This window comes from Lepus europaeus, chromosome 1 (genome assembly GCF_033115175.1).
Source record: "Lepus europaeus isolate LE1 chromosome 1, mLepTim1.pri, whole genome shotgun sequence".
Lineage (NCBI taxonomy): Eukaryota > Metazoa > Chordata > Mammalia > Lagomorpha > Leporidae > Lepus > Lepus europaeus.
This window is the reverse complement of record NC_084827.1, coordinates 32,660,386-32,684,073: the sequence shown is the minus strand read 5'-3', so window position 1 is coordinate 32,684,073 and position 23,688 is coordinate 32,660,386. Positions and strand designations below refer to the sequence as shown.

General features: G+C 42.5%; 1 long non-coding RNA gene across 1 annotated transcript; it reads right to left on the bottom strand.

The window, feature by feature from the left end:
• Positions 1–5,994: 5,994 nt before the first annotated feature.
• LOC133765063 (uncharacterized) lies at positions 5,995–23,388 on the bottom strand. The gene is made up of 3 exons (XR_009866566.1): positions 23,301–23,388; positions 17,767–17,841; positions 5,995–6,074 (listed from the first exon to the last, which is right to left on the bottom strand). It is a non-coding gene; the product is annotated as an uncharacterized LOC133765063 (long non-coding RNA).
• Between the last annotated feature and the right edge of the window lie 300 nt (positions 23,389–23,688).

The following is a 23,688-nucleotide window of genomic DNA, read 5'->3' as shown; positions in this document are numbered from 1 at the left end:
ATCCCCAAATGAAATGTAAATTTAGATGAATTTTTAGTGCTCAAAAATTGTGGAAAATGTAAATGTCAACATGAATATGTCAATGATCTTTATTTAGCTCAAAAAGCCAGAAGTGTATTTATAAATACTTTACTTTGTATTTCATCTAACTATATACATAGTCATTGATATAAATATTTTAAAACATATTTATTTATTTATTCTTACTTAACAGAGATATCTCCTATCCACTAGCTCACATTTCAAATGCCCATAATAGCAGGGCTAGGCCAGACTGAAGGTGGGAGCTAAGAACTCAATTCTGCTCTCCCACATGAGTGGCAGAGACCTAACTACGTGAGTACCTTCGCCTTCTAGGGTGTATGGAAGCAGGAAGCAGGAAGCAGAAGCAGAAACAGAGCCAGGACTTGAGCCCAGCACTCTACTGCAGGATGTGAGCATCTCAAGCATTTTAACCATAATGCTAAATGTCCATTCTGACATAAATATTTGACCAAAAGATTGAAGAGACTGTATTCCCCATATACAAGAAAGCAAAAAATATTTAAGAAAAAAATGAAAACTGTACCTATATCTGTCATAGTAGTATCACCTTCCTGAGCTCTGAATAAATTGCAGATGCTCAAGAAACTCAGAGATGACTTTAAAAAACAAAAACACTCAGCTGTGTTGGGTTTTAACATTTAAATCAGTCACTGTTTCCAAGCTACTCAGTTACAAGCACAAGAGTGAGTTTGAATAGGGTAATGTGGTGCTGGTGCTTTGGCGTCAGTGGGTTAAGCCACTATCTGCAGCAACAGCTTCCCATGTAGGCACCAATTAGAGTCCTGGGTGTTCCACTTCTGATCTAGCTCCTTGCTAATGGCCTGGGAAAGGCAGCAGAGGATGGCCCAAGTGCTTGGGCCCCTGTACCCACATGGCAGACCTGGATGAAACTCTTGGCTCCTGGCTTTGGCCTGGCCCAGCCCTGGTCGTTGGAGCCATTTGGAGAATGAACCAGCAGATGGAAGATCTCTCTCTCTCTGTTTTTCCCTATGACTGTAACTCTTTCAAATAAATAAGTAAATCTTAAAATTAAAAAAAAAAAATAGGGCAGGAAACAATGATTAGTGAGAATACTGACTCCAATGTATTAAAATTTTATAATTTTAGTTAAAATATATTCTTTTTGGTTTTGCTACATATATAATGTTTTGGCAATTTCAGAGGATAAAGTTATTCAAAGTAAAGCTCACGTGGACAGTGCTGTGGTGCAGCAGGTTAAGCCTTTGCCTGTGATGTCAGCATTCCATATGGATACCAGATCAAGCCCCAGCTGCTTCACTTCCAATCCAGCTCCCTGCTAATGTGCCTGGGAAATCAGTAGAACATGACCCACGTACCTGGGCCCCTGCACCCATGTGGGAGACCCTGAAGAAGCTCCCAGCTCATGGCTTCAGCTTGGCCCAGCCTCAGCTATTGCAGTCATTTGGGGAGTGAACCAGTGAACTCTCTCTCTCTCACTCCTTTTCTCTCTCTCTCTCTCTGTGACTGCCTTTAAAGTAAGTAAATAAACATTTAACAAAAAAAAAAAAAAGAGGAAGAAAGAAAAGACACAGAAAAACAGGTGATTAACTTAAAAGAAAAAAGTAAAGCTCATTAGCTTGTTTGGAGTACAATTAAAGAAATTTTTCTTTGTCTACATTATGATGAGAATTTATACCCTAAAATTAAAACCCTTTAATGGACTCAGCACATAAATAAAACTTATAGCTGATTTTCAATTAGAACTGGGCCATGAGTGGGCAATTTGGCATAAGATCTAAAAATAGAATCACTTTTTCCCTCTCTTGCTTTTGTAGAGAGAGGCATAAGGTAAGAGATGGTCAGAGTGATCTGTAACCTAGACTCAACATAATAGTGTGTTAAACACATTCTAGGTTAGTGGTGGAGGGCTGGTAATACAGTGCTATTCTTCATCTTTCAAGGAACCAGGCTCTTATTGTCTTGTTCTCTCATCTTTAGGTTATTTTCTTCATGTATCCAATAAGGCTTATCACTTTGTCTATATAGCAAGAAATAAGATGAACAAAGAGGAAAAGAAAGGCAAACTTTCCCTTTAAGGATGCAACCAAGAGGTATCACAAAGCAATTCATGGGGGCCTGGAGCCATAGTGCACTTGGTTAATCCTCCGCCTGCAGCGCTGGCGTCCCATATGGGCACTGGTTCTAGTCCCCGCTGCTCCTCTTCCAGTCCCGCTCTCTGCTCTGCAGTGGAGGATGGCCCAAGTGCTTGGACCCCTGCACCCACGTGGGAGACCAGGAGGAAGCACCTGGCTCCTGACTTCGGATCAGCGCAGCGCTGGCCGTAGCGGCCATTTGGGGAGTGAGCCAACGGAAGGAAGACCTTTCTCTCTGTCTCTCTCTCTCACTGTCTATAACTCTACCTGTCAAATAAAAAAATAAAAGCAATTCATGGGCTAGAACCTCAGGCCATACCCAAGTAAGAGGAACGTGTACAAAGTAAACTTCATTCAGAGTGGATATGCGACCAGTAAAAAATTAGGCATTCCAGTACTATAAGAGAGAAATGAAGAGTAGGTGTTGAAAAACTAGCATGCCTACCACAAGGTGTACTCACTGGGGAGCAAAAATAAACCTTCAAACTAGCGCCTTACTTTTTATTAGATGCTTGATTTGAGTGTTCTGCCTGAATGAGCAGGAGACAAACGCCTTATGTAAACCTCTCTGACCAAAACGTCACAGAGACTTCTGCACTAGGAAAAGAGATGATACACCTTTAAGTCATCTTTATGTACCAACCATAAAATACTCTGATAAATTAAAGAAACCAGAAATCATTGATTCAGACATGGCTAATAGATCATCAGGGCATGTTTATTTTTGCCATGCAACAATTTCTAGAGTGCTCTGCACATTTGCTTTCTATGTAATTTTAGCTCATGTACTATCTTTCAGCAGACAATCTCAAGAAGCTTTTATAAACATTAATTAAGTGAACTTCACAACACTCTTGAGAACTGAGTATTAATACATCCATCTACATGGCTGGAAGCCAGATGAACATTACAATGGAGCAATACGGAGCTTACTTTGCTCCAGCCTTATAAGGGCATCTAATAGGCAGGACTGGAAATTCAATGTTCACCTGAAAATTGGGTATCTAGCTACTTCTAGACTGGTAAATGATTCTTACCCTATGTTACATACTGGCAAAATGTTACCAAAACAAAAACAAGAAGAAAGCTTTTATTTTGAAATGCTACTTTTATAAATGACCAATGTTCAATCTATCTTTAGACTTACAGATAATAACAAAATTGGAAAGCTTTTCATCAGATATACTTTTAGCACCAAGCTTGATACAATTTGTTTCTAGATTAAATTTGAAAAAGCAGCTGATTAAAAAGAGTTATTCAATTCATATGTTAGGACAGGAAAGCACACATCAGATTTCTCAAAGGAAATAATCAAACTGTATAGGAATGTATATTATGTATATTTTCTGTACTAACTTAGAGTTGTGGTGAATAAATAATAAAAATGATGGCAAAATACATGATCATTTTGAATATAATATCCAAAGAGCTCTTTGTTTATGTTGGCACAAAGCATACCTTGGGAATATTTAAAATTCCAAGGTTTTCATAGTTGTTCTTCATTGAAGAAACTTATTGTAGACATGTCATATGTTCAAAGAAATTTTCTAAATATTCAAGGGGATGTAATCCTGACCCTCTTATGACAGTCCTTTGACAAATTTGTGGAAAGTGGAATAAAAGATGTTTATTATAATGTGGAAAATTTTGAAATCCATAGTTTTTTCATAACTTGCATTTTTCCCCAGACTTTTGAAGACTGCTCATAGGGGCAAGATATACACATTTCAGTTGCTAAGTGAATGTTTTAACATTATGCTTACTTCTGGTAATCTGACCTGTGACTGAAAAAGACTGAGACCTAAGCCTCAGTGCAACAGAAGCTAAAAAATAAAAATAAGCACAAGAGTGTTATTTTCATAGACATGGACAAGTGTCCAGTCCAAGATTTACTGGTGACAACCAGCATGAGGACTAATGAAATCTGAACCAGTGAAAAGCCCAGACTTTCATCAGAAATCTTTCCCAATAGTTCTATAAATAGATGTTTTAAACCCCTCCAACAAGGACCATTTAAAGCTTAGATATACTGCAATATCCTAAAAGCTCTCTTGGACCTGCTGGCCTTTCAAATCAAAAGAATCCTAAAATAAAATTTTCCTAGAACATTTATCCTGGCTGAGCTAATGAAGACAGGGAACCACGCTCCCATTTCACAGAGCTCACCCTTTCCTCTGAGCTGACACACACTCAGAACATTCGAGAATGTTATCAGCAGGCTAATTTTTTTTTTTTTTTTTGACAGGTAGAGTGGATAGTGAGAGAGAGAGAGACAGAGAGAAAGGCCTTCCTTTTGCCGTTGGTTCACCCTCCGATGGCCGCTGCGGCCGGCGCATCGTGCTGATCTGAAGGCAGGAGCCAGGTGCTTCTCCTGGTCTCCCATGCGGGTGCAGGGCCCAAGGACTTGGGCCATCCTCCTCTGCACTCCCAGGCCACAGCAGAGAGCTGGCCTGGAAGAGGGGCAACCGGGACAGAATCTGGTGCCCCAACCGGGTGTGCTGAACCTGGTGTGCTGGCGCCGCAAGGCGGAGGATTAGCCTGTTAAGCCATGGTGCCTGCCCATCAGCAGGCTAATTAATCAAAGCTTTTTGTGAGCTAATAATCATCTAGCCTTTTGGTTATTTTGTTTGGTTGCAGGAGGTATGGGAAGTACTTTTACAAAGGAATATGAAATTTAACTTTAGTGATTTATGGGGAAAAAAAAGGTCTTGTCATCAAAACCTGATAAACATGGAAATTTCAATTAAAAATGTAAAATAAAAAAGATGATGGTTACTTATAAGAGAATAGGAAATAGTAATAGAAGATAAGGTTGGAAAGAGAGGCCACACTGAAAACTATTTTTTGTTTAAATGTTCAATATGCACATTAAAGCTTCCTGGGTGAAGATTTGATTTGACGGACTTGCCCCACACACTCTACTGCTAACAGCACTCATTTGATGCTTGTGATGGTGAGCTATGCCACACATATACTGATTATATATATTAGTATATATTAAAAGCTCCAAATGTTATATTAATTGTGCACTTGAAGCAATCACTTATATTCATAAAATGAGAACCACACGAGCCATGGCAGGTCTTGACAAACATAAAAACTACAGGCCTCTACACGTATCTTAGGGGGATGAGCCTCTCCCCATCAGCCTTCTCCTAGAATGCCAAATGAGCAGCAATATTAACTGCCCTAAGTTTCATCTTCTCTCCATGTCCTGGGCCTTCTTCCAGTGAAATGGCTAATTAGAATTCAGGTAATAAGATCAGCTTTTAGAGCCAAATGTGATATGAAGATAACATGTACCCAACTATTTATTTTACATCCAGGAAATACACGTCTATAGATTAAGTAACTTGGCCAAAGTTACTCAGTAAGTTAACCCCACAAATTGTCAGAGCTACAGATAAAATACATAATAGTCAGGACAAGAGAAAAAAATAATGGATATACCCAAATGGGTTGTCTTTCTACTTCTACTGTCAAAGATCATTTTGCTAAATTCAGACTGCCCCCCAATTGAATAGAATAATTAGAACAAATCTATTTGAAACAAGGTCTCTCATTGCTCTTCGTCCATACTGGCCACTTTGTTGACACCTTGCACTGGCTGTTCCCTCTGCCTATAAAGCTGTTTCCTCAGATATCTGCGTAACTTCTTTCATCACCACCATTAAGTCCTTGCTGAAATGTCGCCTTCTCAATGAGATCTTCCCCAAGCATGCTATATGAAATCCCCCAAACCTGGCTTAATTCTTATGCCATTTTCTGCTACAGTTTTCCCATGGCATTTACTGTCACCTGACACACATATATCTTATATTTTACTTACTTATTTACTTGTTTACTGTCTTCTGTATTCTCTGAATATAAGTTTCATGAAGGCGGGGATTTTGATCACTATAGTGTCTTCAAAACCTGGAAATGATAAATTAATAAATGATGAAAATATAAAGCCTTGTGAAATTCAAATGTTTTCGCTTTTTTTTTTTTTTTTTTTTGACAGGCAGAGTGGATAGTGAGAGAGAGAGAGACAGAGAGAAAGGTCTTCCTTTGCCATTGGTTCACCCTCCAATGGCCACCACGGCCGGCATGCTGCAGCCGGTGCACTGCGCTGATCCGAAGGCAGGAGCCAGGTGCTTCTCCTGGTCTCCCATGGGGTGCAGGGCCCAAGGACTTGGGCCATCTTCCACTGCATTCCCGGACCACAGCAGAGAACTGGCCTGGAAGAGGGGCAACCGGGACAGAATCCAGTGCCCCAACCGGGACTAGAACCCGGTGTGCCGGCGCCACAAGGCGGAGGATTAGCCTATTGAGCCACGGCGCCAGCCATCAAATGTTTTCATAAAATGCAAACACACATTCCTTGGATGTTGTCAACAATCAAGGTAGAACCTCTTCTTTAGGTCAAGAGAACCCGAAATACAAGTGTAAAGAGACTAGGATTTCATCTGTCAGTTAATTGGTGTGACATCAATAATACACTCAAAGGAAAATTGAGAAATATTCGACAAAGGGATTTTATTAGTTACCTGTTGCTGTACAACAAATTATAATCAACTTAGTGGCTTAAGACAATACTCATTTGACCAGCACCGCAGCTCACTTGGCTAATCCTCCACCTGGGCACCGGCACCCCGGATTCTGGTCCCGGTTGGGGCGCCGGATTCTGTCCTGGTTGCTCCTCTTCCAGTCCAGCTCTCTGCTGTGGCCCGGGAGAGCAGTGGAGGATGGCCCATGTGGGAGACTGGGAGGAGGCACCTGGCTCCTGGCTTCAGATTGGCGCAGGGCACCGGCCGTGGTAGCCATTTTGGGGGGTGAACCAATGGAAGAAGACCTTTGTCTCTGTCTCTCTTTCTCTAACTAACTCTGCCTGTCAAAAAAAAAAAAAAAGAGGTCAGTGTAGGAGGCCCGTGAGCCCACTGACTCCCTCTCAGTCCCCTGTCACCAGCTAGAGCTAACAGCCTGGCTCTCAGTCTTCTCAGTCAAGGAACTCAATAGTGAAAAATTAAAAAAAAAAAAAAAAAAAAAAAAGACAACACTCACTCATTTGTTAGTTCTGAAGTCTGCTGTAGTATGATTGAATTCTCTGGCCAGGGAATTACAAGGCTCAGAAAAAGGTGTTGGCCACAGCTTTATCCAAATCTTCTTCCAAAATAACTCTGGTTGTAGGAAGACTTTAGTTCCCTGCAGTTGTAAGACTGAACTCCCCAGGACTTGGTTTCAGCAATTAGTGGACACATGCATTCCTTGCCACATGGCCCCTTCCATCCTCAAGCCAGCAATTTCGAGTGAAACCCTTCTGTCTCTCATCTCTGACTTCCACTCTTGGTGAACTATAGACTGATACATTGAAAAGGCCCATGTGATTAAATCAGGCCCATGTGGATGAACATTTCACTCTGTTGTAAGATCAACTGAGCTACGACCTTAACTGCACCTGCAAAATCCCTTCCCTACACAATCTATATTAGTGTTTGATCGAATTCTTGGGAGAAGCAGTGTGCATACTGTGGGTCACAAATCTTACATTCCTGCCTACCACAATGAATATTTACATCTATGGGTTTAATCGAGGTATATCAATAAGGGATGCCAAAGTGTCCCTGAGCTGAAACCTGGGAGCTCTTACAACCAGACATGAAGAAATTAAGAGGAAGGGAAAGTGACTGGAACCCAAAGAGCTGTGTTGTAGCTGCAGGTAAAGGGGAAAGCACCCAACAGGAGCTTTGCTTCTGCCTTCCTTTGGTATAAGATCAAAGCCATTGCCACTGATAGCTCAGCAGGAAGAGTGTCAGGAGAATAAAGACCCCGACTTTACTTTCCTCACATCCTGGAGTCTTGCTGGTGTCCCCACTTGCTGAACCCAGCAACAAGGCAGAGGGAAAGGAAACATGCAGTTGTCATCTATGGTGATCAACTTCCCAGGACACAGAAACAGGTGTTGAAGAGCAAATGAAAACGCCCCAGCACAATTACTATCATCTGTGGAGGTGTACGTACTCTCTCATAACACATGTTGATAGATCTTTATGATTCAGTGATCTAAACATTCAAATTGGTTTTAGAACTAGTAGCTCTGAAATCCACAATTAGCATCTCAACTCATGAATTCTTATCTCTCCCATACCAATTTTCCTCATGTTTTATGCGAATGGTTAGCCAAGGACTACTAGACATTTGAGGGAATTTTCTTACCTGAAAGATAGAAACAAAGAAATGTAAGGAAGGAAAGAAAGGAGAGGAAAGAGAAAGGAGAGGAAGGGAATATATACTATTACATATGTTATATATATATTAATATTATATATATGTATAAAAATCAGAAGCCAAATCCTGCTAGTCTAACACTTTGATTCTGGGGTTCCAGAAGAGAGGATGGAGAAAATAAAGTGGGAAAAACAAATCAGGACTTAAAATCACATCAAACTTTTCAAGAAAAAGACTGAGGCTAGCTACACAACAGACCTCTGTTTTCTAACCTAGATTCTACATCTGCCCAAACTCCCAGGCAAGCCACGAGGGTAAAAGGAAAACACTATTAGACTTCAAGGTCTCAAAAAATTCTCATCATATGAATGCTTTTTTAGGACATGAGAGGAGATAGTCCACCAAAATTAAAGTGTTAACCCAGAAAAAAGATGGCAGAGGAACTGAAAAACATGGAATGCCAATCACCCTATTTCTGCCTTCTCAGATCACAACTCAGATGTGTGAACTTCACCCCACCCCCCATCCTGATACAAAGTTCTGCATCTCGATTTTGGCCTCTGTCTTCCCCTGGGATCTTAATTCTTTTTTTTTTAATTTTTTTTAATTTATTTGACAGGTAGAGTTATAGACAGTGAGAGAGAGACGGAGAGAAAGGTCTTCCTTCCATTGGTTCACTCCCCAAATGGCCACCGCGGCCTGCACTGCACCGATCCGAAGCCAGGAGCCAGCTGCTTCTTCCTGGTCTCCCATGTGGGTGCAAGGGCCCAAAGACTTGGGCCATCCTCCACTGCCTTCCTGGGCCACAGCAGAGAGCTGGACTGGAAGAGGAGCAACCGGGACTAGAACCCGGCGCCTATATGGGATGCCAGTGCCGCAGGCAGAGGATTAACCTAGTGCGCCACCACGCTGGCCCCATGGGATCTTAATTCTTTTTTTTTTTTTTTGACACCAGCACCCCAACCGGGACTAGAACTCTGGGTGCTAGCAGGCGGCTGGGATCTTAATTTTTATATCCCATGTGATTACAGCCACTGTGGATAAAGAAGTCAATCTTCGGTTCCTGCTGTCCTGGACTTTAGGACCACACGGAACCCACAATTAGCAATCAAGCCCTTGTGGAAGGACCTCTGTCAGCATTACTTTGGCCTAGACCAAGATCAGAGGACTGACCCCATATGACCACACGACTTTGAAGCATTTGTGTATTAACACACCTCCCAAAGGGTTATGCTATCTTTCAAACACTGAGCCCTTGCTATGTTTTAGACAATCACCAAAATTAGGGGTCCCTTCTAAGTTTCATTTCATTTCTTTTCATTACCCTGAAAAAGTAATTTCAGAACCCCAAGACAAAAACCCAAGATGCTCCTGGAGCAGTCCAGGAGCCCTAGCAGGCTTGGCTGACTTGGTCTCAGGAGGCAAAAGGGATTGTCTCCACCCTACAGCCAATGGTCATGGGCATGATCAGCAAGTGTTCTCAACCAAGGAATGTACTTGAGTCCTTGGTGACACGCAAGCACAACTCTCCTTTCTCTGGCCCATGTGACAGGTTTACTGGTCCCCTCAATCACACGCTTGACCTCATCTGTGACAGGTTTAATGGGCACATCCAATCCCAACTCTCTTGCCTCATTTCAGGCACTAAGCAGTCAGTACTTTTCAACAACCTAACAGAAAATAGCTGACAAGTAAGTTATCCGGACAAAGAGAAACTTGTCACAAGAATTTTACCCCTACTGCATGACTCCCTTTGTGTGCAGTGTATAATGTATCCTTTGGGAAGGTGACACTGATCTCAATGTAACTTCCTTAAGAATAATAGACACTGTCAAAGTGTGCTAATCCCATTTGTCTCCCAGGAAAAGAAGAAGATTATTAATTACCTAGCACAGGTCAGGGGGTCATCAGGCCCACAAAGAGGGTTTACCCAAGGCTGCTTCAGGACATGAAAAAGTTGGAAGCTTGGCAGAGCTATGGGGTCCTGCATGAAGTTTCTGCTCCCAGAACATGCTGTTCAATTCCTAATGTGCCCAGGTAACATCTATAGAAGACACAGCCCAATTTCCAGAGCTATTGATGAATTTTTAAAACTTTGTTCATAAAGTTTGCCACATAAGGTTTCTGTCAATGTTGAGCCCTGTATACAACAGTGGTCCCATAAGATCAGATTGCCAAGTGACATCACAGCCATTTCACTTCATGCAAGTTAACTCTATGATGTCCACACAATGACAAGATAACTTGACAATGCATTTCTTCAGATGTGTCCCTAGCTACCAAGGCTTTGGGGCAAACAGATTGGAAGGGTGTTATTTCTGGTGCCTCGCCTAAACCATGTAAAAACAGAGCTGGGTCAGTCTGTATTTGCAGTAACTTAGCCCCTATGTAACCACAACACTCTCAAAGAGATGTAAGACCTCCTACCTCCCCTTGCCCCCAGGGGCAGTGTTTCTCCTTTTCTTTGCTTTAAATGTTTTCTGAGGCACAAAGTAGCAGTCAGGAAAAGTCCACACAAATTAATACATCATTGGGATATGCTGTCACAAAAGTGGCTCATTGTAACACAGTGTGAGATATGCTAATTTAGGAGTAGGAAGGAACATGGAAAACAGACAAAGCAACCTGTCAGCCTGCCCAGGGACAGGACATTCGTGGAGGCCTTCCAACATCAAGTTTGGACCCTGAAGGATGAGCCAAAGATTGCCACACAATTATAAAAAGGAAGAGCATCCCCACGGCAGGGAATGAGCAAGCCATTGTCACTATGTTTGCCAAAAGGCTGCAACACTCCAATCTTCTTACTAGCATTTTATTCCGTTGACTTTGGAAGGAAAGCAAAAAAGCAAAACAAAAACTAGGGAGAATCTCTAGGGCACATACTTTTCTAGGTCAAACTTTATTTCCCAATACTAACAAGGCTGATACCTCCCCCAACACCTGCCTTGGATTTCAACTTCATCTCTCCCCAGGGTACAAGCTGATGAAGAGTAACCCAACTGCTCATTGTAGAGCCACTTATGTGCTTGACCTGCTCATGAGAGGATCTTTGTTGAGCCAAGAACTTCAGGACCTCTGTTTCCCAGCTGCTCTTTCAATAAGAGCCTACACTCTGCCACTCCTCCCCAAGAATGAATGACTCTATATCCCACCAGGAGGGAAACCTTTTTTCCTGCCTCAATATGCCCTATTCCTTCCTCTTTGTCCCCTAGAGCACCAGAGATCTTTCATGCTTGTCTCTCCATTACCTACAAAGTTCTGGAGTACTGGATTGTATTAAAATGTTGACCCAACATAATACAAAAGCAATGACTTCTTTCAACAGCGTATGTACCAAGTGATTAATTTTCTTGAAATTACTCAGCTCTCGTGACAATTTCTCCTATTTGAACCTATTAAAAGTCTTAATTTTTACTGGTGATCACTATCAAAAAGTCAAGGAAAAGATGGAACCCCCCAATATCCAAACAATTTCAAGTGATAGAAGTTGAGTATAGGCCAGCGCCGTGGCTTAACAGGCTAATCCTCATCCTTGCGGCGCCGGCACACCGGATTCTAGTCCTGGTTGGGGCTCCGGATTCTATCCCGGTTGCCCCTCTTCCAGGCCAGCTCGCTGCTGTGGCCCGGGAAGGCAGTGGAGGATGGCCCAAGTCCCTGGGCCCTGCACCCGCATGGGAGACCAGGAGAAGCACCTGGCTCCTGGCTTCGGATCAGCGCAGTGCACCGGCCGCAGCAGCCATTGGAGGGTGAACCAACGGCAAAAAGGAAGACCTTTCTCTCTGTCTCTCTCTCTCTCACTATCCACTCTGCCTGTCAAAAAAAAAAAAATTACAAAAAAAAAAAAAAAGAAGAAGTTGAGTATAAAATGTAGCAACGTTTAAGGAGTTCTGTTTGACAAATCATGTTTCAGTTGAAGCTTAAAAAATATTCAATCAGGGAAGGATATGGAATGATTCAGAAGAAGGAATTTACTATAGGAAATGAAACTTACACACTTATAGGAGAAACTGAGAAAGCAGGGATCTGAAAAATGGAGTTGAAGGAAGAGAGAAAAGTCACAAATGAGTCAAACCTTGTAAGGAGCTCTGAGAGTCAGCATGCCCTACTGCAGCCTGGAACCTCAAAGCCTATGAAAGGCTGTTGGCCTTTCCTGCCTCTCAACTTGGTGAGCAAGAAGCAAAGTGTCTGTTCAAAGAGCAAGGGTAACTTCTAACAAAGAAGGTCAGCATTAGGAAGGAGGGAGGACAAACTAAATACACTGGCACATCTGCGTCCATCTCTCACCAGATAGAAGACCATGATCTTTAGAACATGAGGATGGCTGTTCCTCTTCTTCATCTCAGAACTCACACTACTTCCCTTTTGGCCACCCCCAAACTTGGATTAAATGAGATTGGAAAGTCTAAAACACATGGTTCCAAACATAAACAACCACACAGCAGAAAAATCCGGCACACTGATATTAGACTAACCTACCAGACTTCCAACAGTTCCTTAGGCAGCTATCAGTAATTACTCCACCTCAAACTCAAGTCCAAAATGAATGCATCATGTGTCCTAGGCTTCCACCAAACAACATAAACAAATAAAACAAGCTTTATCAAAGTATAGTTTTCAAACAAAATCCACATATATTATGGTATAAAGCTTTTTTTGTTATTTGTACACAAAAAGCAAACTTTGAGTGTTCCTCAATTTCTCTGATCTCTAAGTTGTCCCACAGATTCCACACCATATATATATAATATAATAAATATTATGTATTATTATATAATAATTTAGTATATAATATATATTATTATATATAATATATATAAAATGGAGTCATTCATTCTTGGGGAGGAGTGGGAGAGTGTAGGCTCATATATAGTAAGTTTGTGTGTGTGTGTGTGTATCTTTCCTCTTGGCCCCATATCCCAGCGGTCACTTTCAGAGTGTGATGGAGCAGGGTCTCATCATTGCTCTCCTGCATTAAAGAAATCCCCTCCTATGGGCTACCACTGTGGCAGAGCATGCAAAGCCACCACCTATAGCAACAACATCCCATATGCGCACTAGTTCGAGTTTCAGCTGCTCCACTTCTGATTCAGCTCCCTGCTAATGTGCCTTGGAAATCAGTAGAAGATGACCCAAGTGCTTGGACCCCTGCCATTAACATGGGAGACCCAAAGAAGCTCCTGGCTCCTGGCTTCAGACCAGCCCAGCTCTGGCCATTACGGCCATTTGGGGAGTGAACTAGCAGATGGAAAATCTCTTTCTGCCTCTGCCTCTGCCTCTCTCACTCTCTCTCTCTAACTCTGCCTTTCAAATAAAATACAAATATTTTAAAAAAAAATAAAGAAATCCTGTTCTCTCTTGCTACCCTGCCTCCAATCTCATCTTGCTTTCAACCTTCCATTAAACCACAGCAATGTTTCAAACATGTAAAATTCTAATTATTTTACTTATTGTAGTGACTGCTTATCACTTGCCATATAGATCTTCTGTCTTGGTGTGATATACCAGACCCCTCAAAGGTATTCTGACCCTCACCTACTGTTCCAGCTTCCTCTTCTACCCTAACCCCAAAACACTGTGACCCAGCTGTTCTGAGCCATTTGAAGAACCCTAAATATATAATTATTTCATGACTGCTCCATTTTTTAAGACTTCACTTCCTCAATTCTGTCCCCTTACCAACAGTCACCCAGAGAACTCCTGTTTATCTTTTTTTTAAAAAAAAAATTATTTATTTACTTGAAAGCAGAGTTGAGAGAGAGAGAAAGATCTTATATCCACTGGTTCACTTCCCAAATGGCCACAACAACCGGGGCTTGACCAGGCTGAAACCAGGAGCCAGGAGCTTCTTCTGGGCTTCCCACGTGGATATGGGGGTCCAAGGACTTGAGACATCTTCCACTGCTTCCCCAGACACATTAGCCTGGATTTGGATCGAAAGTGGAGCAGATGGGACTCAAACCAGCACCCATATGGGATACCAGCACTGCAGGCTGTGGATTAACCCACTGTGCCACAGTGCCAACCCTACTCCTGCTTGTCTTTTAGGATATGGCTCAAATGTGGCCTCCCTTGCAGTGTAGTCCACATCTTCTCACCTCCTTCTGATGCCTGAAGCTGGCCTACATTTTCCTGATGTAATAGGGTATAATGGGGTGCAGATGACTAAGAGCACAATAAACCTGACTAATCATAGACTTCCGGGTGAGTGAGCCTCATTATGGTTAATGCAACACTATGATCTCTTAACACAGTGCTTTGCCTCTTTCAGATTCCAGTCAAATAGTGTTTTGCAGCTACTCATGCATGCAGAATATGCTGTTATATTCCACCTACGTTAAGATCAAGCCCACAATTCCCTGCAGCATGTTTCTCAAGAAACTGCACTGACATTTGATATTTAATTAAACAATATCCTGTTATCAGACCTACAACCAGTTTTGGTGATGGGCTGTTTACTGCTGACCTCTCTACCTCTAATCCTCTCTGAACTCCTTGGAAACCCTAAAGCTCCCTCACCCAGGAAGATGGTAGTTCTTCAGGCATTAGTCTGCTATCTTCCTAATTTATCAATGGATTATTAAACTTTCTCTTGCCTTTATCTTCAAACCTTGTCCTTGTTATTCTGATTCAGCACCGTATACAAGGACCAGACTCTCAGTAACACAAAGAGTAGACAGCATTTGATTTGTTGTCCTTGGTCTGCTGGCTTAAATGCCGCTTTTCCCTACTGGACTGTGAGCTCCTCAGGTTCCAGACCATAGCTCATTCATTTTCGTAGCGCAAAACATGAACACTTCCCTGGCACATGGTAGGGGCTCAATAAACATTTGTTTAAAAAAATTAATTGATGTATTATGAGATCTGACATGTTTAAATATTTTATTCCATGTTTATAGTTGCTTCCACACAAATTATGATTCCCATAAAATATAGGTCTTTATATACAAAAATTGATTTATTTGGAGGTAATCCAATAAATGTAGGCCAAATATTGAAGTTCAGTCTAAATCTTGAAATGGCTCTAAATCATATGACATCATTGATCAGATTAATAAGATTATTTCTAAATCTCAACTTCACTGGTGCTGTTTAAACATACTTTTGATCTGCCATAGAATACAGAACAACAAAGGGAACATCTGGTTTTTCTTAACTTTAGAGTGACAAATCCATGTGTTAACAGTAGCAATGGGAGGGCCAACAGTGCTTGATAACTGCCCTAGTGCAGGGAACTCAGACCAAAACAGATGACCAGACATTTCAGGGGAAGCTTTAAAAAGATGTCTTTTGTAATTCAGGTTATACATTCCTTGAAAGTTCCTTCAATATAAGTATGAAAGTTTGCAGTAATTTGATCAGATCTGACAGTTTTGTCTACAGGTTGGTCTGCATTGGCCTCTGGAGGGTAGTTTGGTCGGATTTTGCTGGCTCTTGTAAAGTGGCAATGTTTACAATAGGCCAATGAGCTGGAAGTCCTAAGCAGTCTGCATCACTGCCAGCTTTCTGAGCATGACCTTTGGTCACAGTTTGTGCTCTTATTTTCTAAATTCTTCATCGACAAACCAAGGTTAAACCAGAGTTACTGCCATTTCTTGTATGTGTTTTAAACATGCATTAATAGTAATTATGCTTAGATACTAAGGTTGTTAAAGTTTGAACTCTGGCCAATGAAAAAGTGTTGCAAACTGTTTTAATATAAGCATCTTTATTATATTTTAGAATATTAAAGTGTAATAGTTTCAGGGATACTAACCAAACCTTTCAAACATTCTATGATTTTTCTATGCCACAAGAACCTATCTAGTCCCCCCCCAAATATTAAGTTTTGTGGCCATTTTTAACTGCATAATTTACTTTGAACTCACCAAACACACTATACTTGAGGTGATTATTAAATCATTCACATTGAAGCAGAAAAACATTTTTATTGAAGCCACAGTTGTGGGATAGTGGGTTAAGTTGCCACTTGGGACACTGGCATCCCATATCAGAGTGCCCATTTCCCAGCTGCTCAGCTTTCCATCCAGCTCCCTGTTGTGGCACCTAGGAAGGCAGCAGAAGATGGCCCAAGTACTTGGGGCCCTGTCACCCATGTGGGAGACCAGGATGGAGTTCTAGGCTCCTAGCTTCAGGCCAGCCCAGCCTTGGTTATTGTAGCTATTTGTGGAGTGAACCAGATGGAAGAGCTCGCTTGCTTCTCTTGCTTTCACTCTCTTGTTCTCTCTTGCTCTCACTCTGCCTTTCAAATAAATAAATCTTTTTAAAAAATATTTTTATCATATTTGGACAAGGCATTGATTAATAAGATCCAAACACTGATTTCTTTCTCTATGATGTCTGTTTGATATAATTGCTCTAAGTAGACTTGTTTCAACCGAATTTCAGGTGATAGTTAATATTTTCAAATCATGTTCAACAGACCTTAGAATTATTTTTGTAGATGAGGACTCTGATTGACAGGGGTCAAGAGCCAAAGTACCTATTGAGTCAGCAGTAAGATGTGCAATGGTAGTCATTACATGCTCTCATGGATGCTTTTTTTTAAAGGCTATCCATAAACAAATGCTGATCAATGTAGGAAACACATTGATTTTTATGGCTGCATTCTTTCCCAAGATAAGCTAATCTATTTGCCCAAGTTTAAATTAACCAATGAAATGGATAAGCTAATTGGGAAATAAGGCTATACTTTGCTGTATAAAAAAAATGAAATTTCTCCCTCAAAATGCCTTCACCATTTTACCACAAGGTGAAAAAAAAAAAAAAAGATTAGGAAGGGTAGGCAAAGGGAGGAGCAAGGAATGAAAGGGAAGAACAGGGAGGGAGGGAGGAAGGGACAGGGAGAATAAATCAGGGAGAATAAATGGGTAAGGCTGGGGTTGGTGCTGTGGCATAGCGGGTGAAGCCACCACCTGCAGTGCTGGCATCCCACGTAGGCATTGGTTCAAGTCCCGGCTGCTCCACTGTTGATCCAGCTCTCTGCTATGGCCTGGGAAAGCAGTAGAAGATGGCTCAAGTCCTTGGGCCCCTGCACACATGTGGGAGATTGGAAAAAGCTCCTGTCTCCTGCCTTCGAGCACAGTTCCTACCACTGTGGCCATCTGGGGATGGAAGACCCCTCTCTCTTCTCTCTCTTCATTCCTCATCTTCTGAAGACACAGAGTGTTCCAGCGGCCTCGCTCAGGAATCTGACTCTGTCATCTAGTGCTTTTCCTTCTCTATCACATTCCCTAGGTCTCCAAAGGAGAGCACAAAGGTTGTGAAGACAGAAACACAGAAGAAAGCATTCTGGGTCTTCCTCACATCCCAGACGTCTTGGTCCTGTGTTCTTCCAGCCCACCCTCTGGGCCATGCTAACTGCCCAGGACCCTTGCTTCTACGTGTGCAATGTTTTACTTACAGGTAACGTAGTGGGTATCAGATCCCAAGGATCAAGCAAGTTGAGGGGTGGCCATGCTTTAAGCTGTAGTTGACTCTGCAGAGAGAGAAGAAGGGAAAATGAGAGGAAGCCTTAAGTTCTTCTGCTCCAACAGAGCAGCTTAAATGACTACCTCATTGGCTGGCGCTGTGGCTTACTTGGCTAATCCTCCGCCTATGGCGCCTGCACACCAGGTTCTAATCCCAGTTTGGACGCCGGATTCTGTCCTGGTTGCTCCTCTTCCAATCCAGCTCTCTGCTTTTACCCGGGAGTGCAGTGGAGGATGGCCCAAGTGCTTGGGCCCTGCACCCGCATGGGAGATCGGGAGGAGGCACCTGGCTCCTGGCTTCCGATTGACACAGTGCGCCAGCTGTAGCGGCCATTTTGGGGGGTGAACCAACGGAAAAGGAATACCTCTCTCTCTCTCTCTCTCTCTCCATCTAACTCTGCCTGTCAAAAAATTTAAAAATAAAAAATAAATTTAAAACAATGACTACCTCATTCATCATAGTTCAGAGGCAGTTTATAATCACTGTTAATGAGATGTGCAGTTTTTCTGAAGATAGGCCAGCTGTGTGACCTTGGATAAGTTACATGATCTCTTTGAGCCTCTTTTCCAAGAGAATGATACCTATTCTAGATTTTTTTTTTTTAGGATTTATTTATTTATTCTAAAGGCAAAGCTACAGAGAGAGATGGAGAGACAGAAAGAGATCCTCCAGCAGCTGGATCACTCCCCAAATGGCTCCAAGAGCTAGGTTGGGGCCAGCCTGAAGCAAAGAGACAGAACTCTATCCTGGTCTCCTATATGGGTACTTGTACCATCTTCAGCCTCCTTCCCAGGCACATTCGTAGGTAGCTGGATCAGAAGCAGAACAGTCTGGACTCGAACTGGTGCTCCATATGGAATGTTGGTGTCACAGCAGCAGTTTAATTGGCTATGCCACAGCACCAATCCCCTATTCTGGATTTATTATGAGGTCATAAGCAGAAATCCAAACACATGATGGACAATGACAGACATTTAGTAAATGAGACCTAAATAGATTAAGCCTTTGCATGATTTTGAGAGGCAATAAGCTAGATGTGAAAATGGACCAAATCACTAACAAAATTGCAGCACCCTGTAGGAGATGGTAATTTACCTTTAATTTCCTCCCCATGGTTTGCTAGGTCTCTGATTAAAATTATGATACTTGTAGCTTGTAGCCTAGCAGTCTTGTACTTCTCCTCAATATTGAATATGCTCAGTCATATTTTTAGATATCTTAACATTGAGTATTTATTTTTAGAGAGCTCAACCACAAGCAAATGACCAATACAAATCAACATAAAAGCAGCTCTTGTTACAAATGCCTGACCCTTGGTGACTGGCATTTCCATTCTTGAAGGCAAGGTTTCCTAAAGTGTGACATCTATAAAATTGTAAGAAATTGGCACTGAAGATGTTAAGAGGGGAAAAAAAGCATTCCATGGATAATTAAGTTTGGGAAATGGTAAGGTAAGTGAAGTTAAGAAGGGTTTGTTTTTAGTTTGTTCTTTTACGTGCATTTTCAAAAATTTTGTGATTTTTTTTTTTTTTTTTTGACAGGCAGAGTGGACAGTGAAAGAGAGAGACAGAGAGAAAGGTCTTCCTTTTCCGTTGGTTCACCCCTCAATGGCCGCTGCGGCCAGTGCACCACGCTAATCCGAAGCCAGGAGCCAGGTGCTTCTCCTGGTTTCCCATGCGGGTGCAGGGCCCAGGGACTTGGGCCATCCTCCACTGCCTTCCCGGGCCACAGCAGAGAGCTGGACAGTAAGAGGAGCGACTGGGACAGACTCCGGCGCCCCGACCGGGACTAGACCCGGTGTGCCGGCGCCACAGGTGGAGGATTAGACTATTGAGCTGTGGCACCAGCCTGTGATTCTTTTTGTTTTTTAAAGATTTATTTATTTATTTGAAAGGCAGAGTTATAGAGAGAGAGAGGCAGAGAGAGAGAGAGAGAGAATTTTTCCATCCACTAATTCATTCCCCAAGTGGCTGCAACAACCAGGGCTGGTCCAGGCAGAAGCTAGGAGCTTCATCCTGCTCTCCCACATGTGTGCAGGGGCCCAAGTACTTGGGACATCTTCTGCTGCTTTCCCAGGCACATTACCAGGGAGCTAGATTGGAAGTGGAGCAGCTGGGACATGAACCAGCGCCCATATGGGATTCCAGCGCTGCAAGCAGTGACTTAACCCATTATTTCACAGCACTGGCCCCAGAAAATTCTAAGGTGCTTAATATATTTCTACAAAGCTTATAGGAATCCCACATTTCCAAATTCTGATTGCCCACAGAAATGACATAAGCAATCACCACCTGAATTATTCTACTGGCTTTTTGTGGAGACACTTTCTGTAGGCACAATAACAGGTGTAATTAGGGAATGAAAAAATTGAGGTAATGCTTACAAGCCCTGCTGCCTTTAGGAGACAGTGATGTCAAGAGCAGAAGTGAGTTGGAAGCGACGCAAGAGAAGATATAGGCTAATGACAAATCGTAGAACCCATGTTCTACCTACCACGATTCCCATGCTTCAAAAACACTTTATAGGCCCATGTATGCCTGTGGTGGGCCCTACTCACCCCAGTTGCTGGCATCTATTCTAAGAAGATGGTTTTCATTTCAAAGACAGTACCATGTAAACAAGTTTACAGAGTACCTTCAAAGACCCAAATTTTAATGCATGGAAGGGAGAGCAGAAAGGAAGCGACCTGTCTAGGGCAGCAGGTGGCTGTTTCTCTCTCTTGACCACAACTACCATTAGGCCCATCTCAAAGTCAGCACAAGGAATCCTGTTTTCAGTTTAACACTGTGTGTTACTCACCAGTGTGTAGGAAGAATAGTTCATGCCTTTTGACCACCTACATGTTATTAGACACCATTCCATGCACTTTAATCATTTAATCCTCACAATGACTATTTTTTAATTAAAGATGTATAATTTATGTGAAAGGCAGAGTTACAGAGAGGCAGAGGCAGAGAGAAAAAGAAAGAGAGAGGGAGAGAGAGCGAGAAAAAGAGAGATATCTTCCATCTGCTGGTTCACTCCCCAAATGGCCACAAAGGCTGGTGTGATGTCATGCTGAAATCAGGAGCCAGGAGTTTCTTCTGGATCTCCCACTTAGGTGCAGGGGCCCAAGCACTTGGGCCATCTTCTGCTGCTTTTCTGGGCCATTAGCAGGGAGTTGGATGGGAAGCGGAGAAGCCGGGTCTCAAACCCACATCCATGTGGGATACCAGAGTCAGAGGCAGCAGCTTAACTCATTATGCTAGAACAGCAGCCTCAATGACTATTATCCCATTTTACAGATGAGATGCCACGTTTAAGCCACTGGCAGGTAGTGACATAGCTAGCAGGTGGAGCTGAGATCAAAATCCACCAAAAAAGGGAAAGGGTGGCACTAACTTCCTAGGCACTGCCTGTTAGGAACTAAACCCTTTCCCTGAAGGCCCCATCAAAGTTCAGTTCACACCTTATTTCCAGAATTACATCACATGCCCATGCCTGGCTGCAAAGGAGTCTGGGAAAGCAAATATTTCTGTTTTCCAGCCCCAAGAGACAGGCAGATAAGGGAAAATCTGGTTGGGAACAGGTGCTGGGTTAGCCAGCCAACAGTGACAGCCACAGTGGTTTGGTTTGGTTAGGAAAATACCAACAGAACTTCATCATACAAGTTAACCTTTCTCCACCCAAGAAAAGTTAACAGCAAGAGGTTTGCTGCAAAACCAAATTAGAATTCTAGAACCCTATTACAGTTTTTAATGTCTGTTTCCATCCATTTCTTTAAAAAATGTGAAATTACCTCTAACCCTTTTTTGGATCAAATCTATTTAGACAGTGTGTAAACATTATTAGACATCCACAACTCAGATACTTACAAAAAAATTTTTATTATTTATTTGCTCTCATTCAATATTTGAAAGGCAGAATGACAGAGAAAGAGGAAAATCTTCTGTCTGCTAGTTAATGCCCCAAATGCCTAAAACAGCCACACATGGGTCAGGTCAAACGCAAAACCCCATCTTGGTCTGCCAGCAATGGCCCAAGTACTTGGGCCATCATCCACCACGTCCCAGGATGAACTAGCAGGAAGGTGGACCAAAAGTAGAGTAGACAGCACTAAACCCAGGCTCTCCAATATGGGCTGCTGTCATCCCAAGGGTCAGCCTAACCCACTGCACCCCAACACTTGCCCAAACTCAGACTTTTATTTATGCTATTCTTAGCCTTTATAGAATATTACCTTTTTACAATTAATAAATCAAAACAGCAATTTTCAATAGTGTGTAAACTGGATTGAAATTTTTTAACCACAAGAAACTAAGAAAACTTCAGTTCTAAAAATATAGACTAGATTGTTTGCATTTATAATCTATTTGATTTTCCAGTTTGCATCGGCTTTTCTGGGTCTTTCTACAACTTTAATTGTAAATTTTTTTCTTCTATATTTTTGTCACGGCACTGAAACTCAGAAAACCTGTTAAGGCAACTACATAATTCGATGTAAAAATCCAGTTAACATATTGCTATGGAAACCAGGAAATAGAAACAGCACTCTAATTATTCCTTTAGACAACTGTGGCTAAGTGTGTGAGTGTGTGTGTGTGTAAATTCACTTAGGCACCTTTTATTGAAAGCTGTTACTGGACTCCAAATCTCTAATTGATTTGTCCATAAATAGGCCCAGGACCCTACCACCAGCAAATCAGCATTTCAGTATGAACTGTAGCCATTATTAAATCATGCCATGTGGTATCAGGAAATCCTCAGTGCCTGGCTGAGTGAGGCCTTGAGGCCTGCTGTGGAAAACACCTGACCAGCACTTAAGAGCTGGGTTCCAGCTTCGCCTTTTACTAGCCAGCTGCGTGACCCTTCTAGGAACTCTCAGGGACTCAGTTTCTTCATCTGCCAAATGGTTTAGTGCTGAATTCTAATAATGTCACTGGGGCTTTCCTTTCCAATTACACTGGGGAATCATGAGGTAACCACCTTTAAGGACTGAGCTTGCTCTGTGTTGCTTCCGGTGAAATGCCTGCTGGCCCATAGTAAGCTCTTGGAAAACAACTATTCCTACCATATTTTTCTATTTTTCATTCTGTAGTAAATAGTATCTACAGGTTGACTGCTATCTTGTCCCATGACTGTCAAGTATTCACAGATCCATGTCTGATCATATATTGCCGTCTACTGAATAGGCCCTTCTCGGAGCTGTAAAGAACTCAACGCGGTTCCTTAGACCCTATTACCTTTATGCTCTTACTTACGTAAAGGTCACTATCAATTTTTATATGCGAAATACTTTTAAAATACTAATTAGTGAGCCCTCATAATTCCTAATAAATTACCCCCTCAACAATTCACCAGGGTCTCAACATGTTGTTGTTTTTTTTTTTAAATAAGATTTCAACAAACAAGAATTAAAACTTTTCTTCTGTTTTTGCTTGGTTAATCACCCTGCTTCCGGTTATAAAAAAAAAAAAATTAAAGAACCTGAAGTCTCCTCAGGGTTACACGCCTCTGTTCTTCCTTGAGGAAACTCGGGTTATTCTAGGAGAGGATAATCGTTGCGCAACGAAATCATGGGGACAATCCGTCCGTCCACTCCTACCACCGTCTCTGACAATGAGCGCCTTGTTTCCGCGGTGCTTCGCTCGCTCGCCGCGGGCGTGGGGGAGGCTGAGCGCCGAGCCCCGCGCCCTGCCCGCGGCCCGCGCGGGGTACGCCGAGTGTGCGCGCCCGGCGGCCCGCGGCGCCCGAGCGCCAGGAGGGGGAGACTCGGTCCCGCTCCTCTGCGGCTGTGCAAAGTTCCGAGCGCCCCAGCCAGGGCAGGAGAGACAGCGCGCAGCAGCCGGGGCGAGGAAACTTGGCCACCTAGAAA